Here is a 12,083-nt window from a genome sequence, read left to right as displayed (position 1 = left end):
GATTATGGTCTCAAAATCACGCATGTTGCGATATCAATAATATCGAGATATTATCAATATTATCAATGATAAATTGAACGCTACATACAGCCATGTGCCTATGAAAAAAATTTGTTCTAATAAACAAAAATTTGATGATATCAATACATTGGCAATATTATTGAAATATTGTCGATACACAGTTATGATACAAGCATAACCTAAAATTTACATAATCGAAAATATTAGTGATACATTGGCGATATTGATGCATTGGTAATACGAGCAACACCTAGAATTTACATAGTTGAAAATATTAGTGATTACATTAGCGATATTGGTACGTTGGCGATACTTGGCGATATATTGCTAATACTTGGAATTTCTATACTAACAACGTTATCGGTATCGTTACCGGTGTTATCGATATCATTGAGTTGGAGAAAAAGATAACATCGGAGATATTTCGAACATTGGATCAAGCTGATATTTATATTTTCCCTTTATCCATATTTGTCTAACCTTATAAGCAGGTTGGATGACAAATAAATATCACTATACCCTTAAAGAGTTTTCAATGGTAAGCATTTCAATCCCCATTGTTTCATGTAGTGTGGTCCACTTGAGCTTTGGATCTACCTCATTTTTGGGCATTGCCATAAAATAAGCTGGCAAAATAAATGGACAGCGTGGATAAAACACATACATTATGATGGGCCTGCATAGCTTTGACATTAGTGAGTTGGCTGGTGTTCGAGTCACTAACCAACTCGCGTCCCATGATTCCTTTAGTATGGCCTAGTTGAGCTTTGGAACTACCTCATTCTTTTTTTTTGGCTCATGTGTTACTATGAGTTGGCAAAACGTATGAACGAGTTGGATTTCTCGAAAACATCATAGTGGGCCTCATTTAGCTTTCAAGTGCAAGTTGGCAATTTGCGTCGATGGATCAACAGATCTTTCATCGTTTGTGACCATAGGCTGGACACGAACCAAGTTGGCTCGGTCGTCTCACTTGACTCGACTCGAAAAAGATCGACTGGAAAATGGTGTTGTTAACAAATGTCTTAAATCTGAAAAGTTCGACTAGCCCAGAGAACGTTTAACTCAAAGTCCAGCAATAATGTATGTTGGAATTTCTGAGATCTTCGACCAGTCGAAGGACAAGTTTGACTAGCCTAAGCCCTGCTTCGACTAGTCGAAGGTTACACAGACTGCGCGCGGACTGCTTAAATTTGAGGCGGTTTTCAGACTATTTCAAGTTGGTGCGAAAGTGAGGTTTCCTAAACTATAAATAGGAGTTCCTAGGGCCTTTTTAAAATAATGTTAAGTCTTTCTAAAGTATTCCAAAGGGTTTCTAGAAAGGGTTCTAGGGTTTCAAAGGGTGTAGAAAGGGTGAGATTGGAGGTTGTTCAAATCGGGTAAGTCTTTTCTCTTTGTAATTTCTGCTTTCATAGTAGATTTTTGTCGCTTTGTGCCGTGGTTTTTTCCCAAAAGGGTTTTCCACGTTAAATCTTTATGTTCTCTTGTGTTTGCTTGGTGCTCTTGGATTGTTATCCTAGATCCATCTCTGTGTGATTTCGCAGAACAATCACCAACACGTGGTATCAGAGCAATCGTTGGGGCACGGATTTGAATATGCAGGATTAACATCAATGGGAAACACCAAGTTTGATATTGAGAAGTACTCAGGCAAAAATAATTTTGAGTTATGAAAGATTAAGATGATTAGTCTATTAACTAAGCAAGGCGAAGCTAAGGTTCTTAAGGATTAGAAATCGACTATGAATGAAGAAGATTAAAATACTCTTGATATGAATGCTTTATATTCCATCCGTTTATGTCTCACTGATGAGGTTCTCTATAATGTTTTGAGGGAGAAAATTGTGGCTAGTTTATGGGTGAAGTTAGAGGATATCTATGCGAAAAAATTCTCTAAAAATCCCCTACACTTAAAGCTACAATGGTATGCCTACAAGATGGCAAAGGGTGGAGACCTATAAGCCCACATCAACAACTTTAATAAATTGGTTTGCAAACTGTTGAATATGGAGGAAGTAATCAAAGATGATGAACAAGTATATATGTTGTTGAATTCTCTTCCGGCATCGTATGAGTCATTCGGGTACTCAATGTGCACCGCAAATAAAACCCTAAGTATCGACACCATTATTTCAACCCTTCAAGGGAAGGCCATGAGAAAGCTAAATGGCGGCATGGGGACATCTCCGATGCACTGATTACAAGAGGTAGGAATACTGAGCGAGGTACAGGATATTCAAGACCTAAATCCAAATCCAAGGGCAAGGGCAAAGGAAAACTAAAGTGCGGAACTGTGGGATGGCTGAATACATGAAAATGGATTATACTAATCTTAAAGCGAAGAAAGAAAACTCAAAGCTTCTTCCAGGGAGGCCAATATTGTCACATCTGATGAAGAGACAAATTGATTTGTGTCTATGATCGGACACATGCACAACAATCATAGAGATGAGTAGATCCTAGATACAGGAGCGTCATATTACATGACTCTTCATCGGAATTGGTTCGTAGTTACAAAGAATGTGATGATGGACAAGTCTTTATGGGTAATGACAATGCCTATAATGTTGTGGCTATAGGTACGGTGAGCATCGAGATATTTGATATGATGGAGTGTACCTTGACTGATGTCAAGCACGTTGCTGATATGAAGAAAAGTTTGATTTCTCTCAATGTACTCGAGGCAATGGGGTGCAAGTTCATTGGTCTTAATGGTGTCCGTAAAGTTTCAAAAGGGGCACTCATGATTATGAGAGCGCAAAGGCACGGAAACCTTTACAGGTTGATCGGAAACACTTCAGCAAGTAGAGCGGCAACAGCTGTTGTAGATTCCACGTCTATACGTATGTGGCATGCACGTCTGGGCCACATGAGCAAGTGGGACATGAAAGTACTATCTGATCGTTGTTTGATTCCAGCTTTTAAGAATTATAATTTAGATATATGCGAACATTGTATATATGGTAAACAATATAGATTATCTTTTAAATCTGAAAAACAGATAAGAGAGTGCTTGATTATGTGCACTCTGACGTATGGGGCCATCGCCAGGAATTTTCATTGTGGGGTCATTATGGTTTGTTTCATTCATTGACGACTACTCCGGGAAAGTTTGGGTTTACTTCATAAACGTAAATCAGAAGTTTTTACCATATTCAAACAATTGAATGCAATGGTGGAAAAACAGTCAGGGCAAAAAATAAAGGTTTTAAGGACTGACAATGATGGAGAATTCACTTCCACTGATTTTAATGAATATTGCAAAGATGAAGGGATCATTAGGCACAACGCAGTGCACCACACGCCCAAACGAAACGGTGTGGCTGAGCGGATGAATTGAACTCTCTTAGAGAGGGCCCGATGCATGTTAAGTAATGTTGTGTTGGGCAAGGACTTATGGACTGAGGCGGTTAACATGGGTTGCTACTTGGTTAACTGATTCCCGTCTATGATAATTGAATGTAAAATCTCAGAGGAAGTATGGAGTGGTCTTAAGTTGAACTACTCAGATTTACACATATTTGGTTATAACGCTTACTCTCATTTACCATCAGTTAAGAGAGTTAAGCTAGACCATATAGTCAAAAAGTATATTTTTGTTGATTATAGTGTTGGTGTGAAAGGTTACAGGTTATTCGACGAGGTCACATGCAACGTCATCACTAGCCGTGACGTCAGATTCGATGAAAGCTTCTTATTCCACAAGAATGATCAAGAGGAGCAAGAGGAATCAGAAAAGTTGATCGTAGACGTCCAGATTGACACAGATGATACTTAGGCAGAGATGGATGCGCAGACAGAGGTACAGGAGCAGGTGGAGCAGCCATCTGTGAGAAGAAACCCACCGCATGATCGCAGGTTACCGGTAAAATACATGGACGACTCTAATATTATATATGCCCTCATTACAAATGAGGGGAACCCGTCTACTATTCAGGAGACTCTTGATGAGTCTGATGCAGAAAAGTAGAAGACAACTATGAACAATGAGATGGACTCGTTGCATAAAAACCACACATGGGAGCTAGTGGAGCTTCTAGTGGGCCGAAAAGCGATCGGATGCAAGTAGTTATTCAAAAGGAAACATGATAGATACAAAGTGAGGCTGGTTGTGAAGGGGTATGCTTAGAGAGAAGGAATCGACTTCACAGAGATATTCGCGTTAATGGTCAAGCAAGTATCCATTAGATTCGTGTTGGTGTTAGTTGCCCAATACGATCTCAAGCTAGAACAAATGAATGTCAAGACTGCATTCCTGCACGGGGAGTTGGAAGAGCAGATCTACATAAAACAACTAGAGGGCTACGAAGTTAAAGGGGTAGAGAAAAAAGTTTGCAGGTTAATGAGGTTGTTGTATGACCTGAAATAATCGCCTAGGCAGTAGTATAAAAAAATTAATTCTTTTATGTTGAGTCAGAAATTTACTCGGAGTGAATACGATCACTGTGTTTATTAGAAGACACTGAGTGATACAAATTCATTATCATAGTATTATATGTTGATCGCCTATCATGATATGTTTGAAATCAACATACTTAAGACTCAGTTATTAAAGACATTCGATATAAAAGATCTGGGGGCTGTAAAGAGGGTTCTTGGTATAGATATTCTTAGCGACAGGAAGAGGAGCATGCTTTGGTTATCAATACCTTGAAAAGATGCTGATCAAGTATGGAATAGACCAGGCAAAGTCAGTGAGCGTTCCCCACGCGACTCACTTCAAGCTTTCCTCAGAACAATGTTCTAAATCAATTGAGGAAAAACAGGTTATGTCTCATGTGCCTTATTCGAATGCAGTTGACAGTTTAATGTATGTTATGGTCTGTAGGAGACCAGATATTTCACAGGCAGTCGGTGTTGTGAGCAGATACATGTCAAACCCTAGCAAGCAACATTGGAAAAGGGTAAAATGGCTACTTTGATACATTCGAGGTACAAAAGACTACGTCTTAACTTTTGATAAAACAGGGGCAAAGTTGGTAAGGTATGTGGATTCAGACTATGTAGGCAGTGTGGATTGGAGAAAGTCGACTTTGAGTTTCTTGTTTATACTAGGGGGTGAAACAATTAGTTGGATGTTAAAGCTTCAGTCTGTGGTGGCTCTTTCTACGATCGAAGCAGAATATATGATAGTGACAAAAGTGTTTAAGAAAGGTATTTGGTTAAGAGGCATGATAAATCAATTAAGACTTCAGCAGTAAGCCGTGCCAATTAATTGTGATAGCGAGAGCGCTATTAATTTGGCTAAAAATTATATTTATTACTCATGTACTAAACACATTGATGTTCGTCACCACTTTATTCGACAGGTGCTTGAAGAAGGAGGCGTAACACTAGAGAAGATTCACACTAGCATGAATTTATCAGACATACTTACCAAGGTCGTTCCTACAGATAAGTTCAAGTTCTGTGCAACTTCTTTGGGCTTAACGATGACGTAAAAGAAGGATAGAATATGCATGAGAAACATTGATTGAAGTTATGATGCAATGCAGAAATAAGAGAAGAGGTCAAGAAACTACACGTTTGAAGATTGAAGACATGGTGGGGATTATTGTTAACAAATGTCTTAAATCTGAAAAGTTCGACTAGCCCAGAGAAAGTTCAGCTTAAAGTCTAGTAGCAATGTATGTTGGAATTTCTGAGATCTTCAACCAGTCGAAGGACAGGTTTAACTAGTCAAAGGTGCCCTTCGACTGGCCCAAGCCCTACTTCAACTAGTCGAAGGTTACACAGATTGCGTAAATTTGAAGCAGTTTTCGGACTATTAATTTCAAGTTGGCGCAAAAGTGGGGTTTTCTAAACTATAAATAGGAGTTCCTAGGGCCTTTCTAAAACAATGCTAAGGCTTTCTAAAGTTTTCCAAAGGGTTTCTAGAATTGGTCTTAGGGTTTCAAATGGTGTAAAAAGGGTGAGATTTGAGGTTGTTTGAATCGGGCAAGTCTTTTCTCTTTGTAATTTTTGCTTTCATAGTAGATTTATGTCGTTTTGTGCCGTGGTTTTTTCCCGAAAGGGTTTTCCACGTTAAATCTTTATGTTCTCTTGTGTTTGCTTGGTGCTCTTGGATTGCTATCCTAGATCCATCTTTATGTGATTCTGCAGAACAATCCCGACTAAATGGGTGCGGGTCAAGTCGAGTTGATTTTTAGAGCTCTAAAAATTTTCGAGCCAAGTCCGAGCTCGACTCAACTCAGCTTGAACCCCAACTCGAATCAACTTAGCTTGACTTAGATTGAACCGACTTTGTGACTTGATCATCTATACTTCCAAACTCTCTCTAATATCCACACTCTCTCCCCCTCTCTTTATTCTTCCATTTTGTACCTCTACATCAATTCAAACACATAGAAAAGAAGGTAGAGTCATCCATCACCATCTTTTGCAAATTTGTTGTCTCTGATTTGCATTTAAACACCAAATTCATCATTTTCTATGATAAAATCAATGATCTTGGTGTTGCTCACGAAATGTTAGATGGAATGTCACGGTGAAGCATTGTTTCTTAAATTACCCTCGTATCAGGGTATTTTCAAAATGGGTATTCGATGGAAGTTTTGGAATTTTTTTTTAGCGATGTGTCGGTCAATTATTAAGGCCAATCATCTTAGGAGTTTTAGTTGTAGTTTAATTCTGATTTCTTTTCCATTGCTTGGTACCCTTATTTAAAGGGTTGTGAACTCATTTTTATTCATTCATTAATCAATTTTGAATTTATTAGAATTTATTTCTATTTTCTGCATTCTTTCCTCGTGGATTCGAGAAGTCTCTGTGAGGAGTCCAGAGAAGTTCCATGGATTCGGAATAGTTATCCTCTTGAGGAAGACGGTGCTCGACCTCACATCCTTTCCTGCGTCAATTTGGTATCAAAGCGAGGATTCCCCCCGGGCCGATGGCAAACAATGAAGGTATGAATCAAAATCCTGTGGACGGTGATCCAGGGATTCGTTATCTTTCGAAAAGAATGGAAGCTTTCCACCAGGGGAGTCAGTTGACCATGCAAGGGTTGAAGGTAACCCTCAACCATCTTGCGGATGCACTACTTCCACCCCGAGCCCTAGGCGGTGCTCCACCACCTATGGTTGCTCCACCACCCATGGTAGCTTCACCACCCGTAGTTGCTGTACGACACAACCCCGATTTTCGTAGAGCTCTACCAGTGGCAAACTGTAGGGCTACACTAGATGATTCAACTTCTATCGATGATGATCTTAATGAGGGTTTTGCTCGACGACCAATCCATGGAAGCGATCATCTAGATCGTGTTGAAAGAGACTATCGAGGTAAGGCTGAACTTCCTAGTTTTAATGGTTTATTACGTATAAAAGATTTTCTCGATTGGCTAGCTGAAGTAGAGATGTATTTTGATTATATGGATGTGTCAGATCATAAAAGGGTAAAATTGGTAGTGTTTAAATTAAAATCTGCTGCTTCTGTATGGTGGGAACAATTACAACTCTCACGAGGCCGTCAGAACAAGGTGCTCATCTCATCATGGCCACAGATGAGACGTCTTCTTCGATCACGATTTCTCCCCAGTGATTATGAGCAGATATTATTCTAGCAATATCAAAATTACCGACAAGAAAATCGAACCGTCATAGATTACACTGAAGAATTCCAGCGGTTGGCTACACGAAACGATTTGTTAGAATCTGAGTCACAGATGGTCGCACGATTTATAGGTGGGTTGCGACCGATAATTCAGGACCGAGTTCAAATGTACCCAGTCGGGACCGTGGATGAAGCCGTTTAATTGGCGGGTAGGGCAAAAACACAACTTGCAAGAGCTCCTGCTCGTCCTTATCCTTCAACTCGACCCCCCATGAAGGGTCCCACGTAGGATCCAATGCTGGCACGAGGAAAAAATCCAGTAGGAGAACGTCCTCAACCTCCTACAACCGCAAACCATGATACGGGGAGCGGCTCATCCAGACCTCAATGTGCAGCACCTACAACAGCGGGCCCGAATAGGATTCCAAATCCATATGCTCGGCCAAGGTCGAACAATTATTACCGTTATGGCTAACCGGACCACTTATCAAACACTTATCCTCAACGTCCCGCAGCACACTTGGCTATAAACGAAGGGGGTACTGAAGATGAAGCCGCAAAAGAAGACCATGGCTTTGATGAACATGAACAAACCACTGAAGAAATAGCAGGTGACAATGAAGTGATGGGCAAGGATTGTGGTGAATTTTTAGTTGTGAGGCGATTACTGTATGCCCCACGAAAAGAATTACATCCACAGCGACACAATATATTTCGTACTCGGTGCATTGTCAGCGGAAAGGTCTGTGATGTGATCATAGACAGTGGTAGTAACGAGAATATGGTGTACAAGTTGCAGCTACCAACGACGAAACATCCTTCCTCGTACTTAATTGGCTGAATTTAGGGCATCAACAAAAAAAAAAAATTAGGCAGATCTCAAACTCAAGTGAATCGCACCACATGAAAACAGTGGCGACTCAATGCTTATAGTTGAAAACTTCTCAAGGGCTACAAAAGTTTTTGATCAAATTGATATTAGCGTTCTCCAATCATCCAAGGTTTTTTAAGTTTCTAGAAAAATGGATGGACATCGTGGATAAAACACATGCATTATGGTGGGCCACGAAACTTTGAAACCAGCTGGCTGGTGTTGGGTTAGTGATGTAGAGCGGGTCGCGGACAGTTTCATGGCCAAGATGGATCAGAAAAGGCCCGGTCGACGACAGAAGTGATCTGGACCGTCAGACCTTAGGTCGGGCGTATCTCACAATCCGGAATGAGTTATCAGGCATAAAATATATGATTTTGGGGTAGAACGAGCTACTTTAGCCAACCAACCCGCTACGCCCGGTTGCGTAAGCCGGATTTGCGAAATACCCCTGGATCGACGGTCATTTCCCTGTTTTAATTTCGTTTTTACTATAAATAGTAAGTTTTAGTTGAATTCATCCGTCGGGCTTTAGGAGTTGCGTCTAACGTGAAAAAGAGCCTAGAATAATTAAGAAAATGGTTTGGTGAAACCAAATAGGACACTTACTATTTTTGGCCGAAAACCTTCCGCATTAGTAGACATCACGACCGTTTATAAATAGTAAGTTTACTATTTATAGTAAGTCACGGATTCTAGGAGTTTTAGTTGTAGTTTGATTCTGATTTCTTTCTCATTACTTGGTACCCTTATTTAAAGGGTTGTGAACTCATTTTTATTCATTCATTAATCAATTTTGAATTTATTAGAATTTATTTCTATTTTCTGCTTTCTTTCTTTGTGGATTCAAGAAGTCTCTGTGAGGAGTCCAGAGAAGTTCCATGGATTCGGAATAGTTATCCTCTTGAGGAAGACGGTGCTCGACCTCACGTTCTTTCTTGCGTCAATTTGGTATCAAAGCGAGGATTCCCCTCGGGCCAATGGCAAACAATGAAGGTATGAATCAAAATCCTATGGACGGTGATTCAGGAATTCGTTATCTTTCGAAAAGAATGGAAAATTTTCACTAGGAGAGTCAGTTGACCATGCAAGGGCTGAAGGTAACCCTCGACCGTCTTGCGGATGCACTACTTCCACCCTGAGCCCTAGGCGGTGCTCCACCACCTATGGTTGCTCCACCACCCATGGTAGCTCCACCACCCGTGGTTGCTGTACGACACAACCCTGATTTTCGTAGAGCTTTACCAGTGGCAAACCGTAGGGCTACACCAGATGATTCAAGTTCTAGTGACGAGGATCTTAATGAGGGTTTTGCCAAACAACCAATCCATGAAGGCGATCATCTAGATTGTGTTGAAAGAGACTATCGAGGTAAGGCTGAACTTCCTAGTTTTAATGGTTTATTACGTATAAAAGATTTTCTCGATTGGCTAGTCGAAGTAGAGAGGTATTTTGATTATATGGACATGCCAGATCATAAAAGGGTAAAATTAGTAGCGTTTAAATTAAAATTTGGTGTTTATGTATGGTGGGAACAATTACAACTCTTACGAGCTCGTCAGAACAAGGTGCCCATCTCATCATGGCCACGGATGAGACGTCTTCTTCGATCACGATTTTTTACCGGTGATTATGAGCAAATATTATTCTAGCAATATCAAAATTGTCGACAAGGAAATCGAATCGTCACAGATTACACTGAAGAAATCTAGCAGTTGGCTACACGAAACGATTTGTCAGAATCTGAGTCACAAATGGTCGCACGATTTATAGGTGGGTTACGACCGATAATTCAGAACCGAGTTCAGATGTACCTAGTCGGGACCATGGATGAAGCCGTTCAATTAGCGGGTAGGGCAGAAACACAACTTGCAAGAGCTCCTGCTCGTCCCTATCCTTCAACTCGACCCCCTATAACGGGTCCCACGCAAGATCCAATGCTGGCACGAGGAAAAGATCCGGTAGAAGAACGTTCTCAACCTCCTACAACCGCAAACCGTGATACGGGGAGCGGCTCATCCAGACCTCAATGTATAGTAACCACAACGGTGGGCCCGAGTAGGATTCCAAATTCATATGCTCGGCTAAGGTCGAACAATTGTTACTGTTATGGCCAACCGGACCACTTATCAAACACTTGTCCTCAACGTCCCGCAACACACTTAACTATAAACGAAGGGAGTACTGAAGATGAAGCCGCAAAAGAAGACCATGACTTTGATGAACATGAATAAACCACTGAAGAAATAGCAGGTGACAATGAAATGATGGGCACGGATTGTGGCGAATTTCTAGTTGTGAGGCGATTATTGTTTGCCCCACGAAAGGAATTACATCCACAGCGACACAATATATTTTGTACTCGGTGCACTGTCAGTGGAAAGGTCTGTGATGTGATCATTGTCATGCCCCAAACTCGGAAATCGATTCACTGGAATCCCGATCACCGAATCCGGTGCCGACAGCCTCCGTAGTATCTCATTCTTGGCTCTCAGCGCCCATATGCCAGGTTCCGATCTTGGGACCCTACAAGGAGGATTTTTTAATGTACATTTTACTTATAAGAAGCATAACCACAAGTATACCCAAATCACAAAGGCAACATCATCATCACATATCCACTAATATAAACATTTGAATACAGTACTGAAAGGAAAATACATAAATCGAAAACCAAGCTCCAGAAGTCCGCTGCATGCTTCAAGCTCAACACCGCTGCGACGTAACGCCACCTACACGCATCTATTGTACATAAGCTTATAGAAAGCTTAGAGGGTGGGGAAAGTGTGTGCACAAAGTAAGTGTCAAGTACGCAATATCAGAATAATCAAAGCGGAAATACTAACAAGCCCATAAATCATACAATATCAAAAATACTGGCAAGTTCATAAATCATACGATATCAGAGTAATGCGAAGACATGCTGATAGTCCAGGAGTCATACAATATCATAGTATGTAATATAGATCAGTTATGCAAATGAGGAGTCATAAAGAATCAAATATCAGATGCCGTATCTAGGCCATATAAATGCAAAAACACAGTAACCCAAAATGTCATATGCTGCGGATGTAATATAATATGCGATGCAAATGGAATGACCATGCTGAAGTGTGAAGTCGAGATGATAGTACGTAGTATCGCAGGCTATGGGGTCCATCATAAGGGACTTCTATCCAAACCAGTCTCATACCTAAATTTGGATAGTTAGACTCAATGTGGTAAACCCCTGATATCAGGTTAGTCGCACGCCCAACCGAAATCCTTGCCATTACGAAGATACACAACAATTAGTTGCGCACCACCAACCTGAGTGGATAGTGAATGAATATGTAACTCCTACTCGATAAGTCCGCATATTAGTGCATTTTCTCTCTGAAATCATCACAAGGGTCTAGTACACTCCAAATGGCACAGCCCCTCTCCCAGCAGCACAGTCCAAGTGAGTGTAAGAAACCTCACTATCCGCCTGGCCAATAGTCTACCAATACCTATCCGGCATGTCGATAGCGAACTCATTCACGAGCTAGTCAAACTCAGCCTAGTAATGCCCCCTACCCTTGGGTGGGTAAGGCCACACCCCCTCCCAACTGACCACGACACAGTGGGAGACGCGGCATCCTGGTATTCGGCACTCGGG

This window comes from Magnolia sinica, chromosome 5 (genome assembly GCF_029962835.1).
Source record: "Magnolia sinica isolate HGM2019 chromosome 5, MsV1, whole genome shotgun sequence".
In the NCBI taxonomy this organism is placed as follows: Eukaryota; Viridiplantae; Streptophyta; class Magnoliopsida; order Magnoliales; family Magnoliaceae; genus Magnolia; species Magnolia sinica.
The sequence above is the reverse complement of the archived record's forward strand: the minus strand, read 5'-3'. Positions refer to the sequence as shown.